Raw genomic sequence first — 729 nt, 5'->3', positions numbered from 1 at the left:
CCAGAAGAGAGCATCAGACCCATCTCTTGCAGCTGGAGTTACAGGTGGTTGTGAGCCACAGGATGTAGGTGCTGGGAAGGCAACTTGGGTCTCTGCAAGAGCTGTAAAAGCACTCTCCACCTCTCTCCATCTCCTCGGTTGGGTTTTTAGAATGCCGAGGCCGAAGGAGGAGAGAATTTATAAAATTATAGAACCTAGGGGGCTAAGAGGTGATGGTGTGTACCTTTAATCCCAGGACTTAGGGGACAAGAACAGATCTCTGAGTTCAAGGACAGCCTGGTCTACGGATCAAGTTCTAGGACAACCAGGGCTACACAGAGAAACGCTTGTCTAGAAGAGCCAAAAAGAAGAAGAAAAAAAACAAAACTTAAGGAGCTGGTGAGATGGTTCAGCGAGTAAGTGCACACCAATTGTTCTGAAGGTTATGAGTTCAAATCCCAGTAACCACAAGGTGGCTCACAATCACCTGTAATGAGATCTGACACCCTCTTCTGGTGTGTCTGAAGAGAGCTACAGTGTTCTTATAATAAATAGTAAAGACATTTAAAAGAAGAAGAAGAAAACAAAACTTAGGGCTGCTAAACCTGCCTGTTTTCTTTGGCTTTTTGAGACCTGGGTTGGAGGTATCTATCTCTGTAGCCCTGGCTGTCCTGGAACTTAATATGTGGATCAGGTTGGCCTAAAGCTCAACTGATCGCCCCCCTGGGTGCTAGGATGAAAACCTAGCTT

The sequence above is a fragment of the Mastomys coucha genome, unplaced genomic scaffold, assembly GCF_008632895.1.
Source record: "Mastomys coucha isolate ucsf_1 unplaced genomic scaffold, UCSF_Mcou_1 pScaffold18, whole genome shotgun sequence".
Lineage (NCBI taxonomy): Eukaryota > Metazoa > Chordata > Mammalia > Rodentia > Muridae > Mastomys > Mastomys coucha.
The sequence above is the reverse complement of the archived record's forward strand: the minus strand, read 5'-3'. Positions refer to the sequence as shown.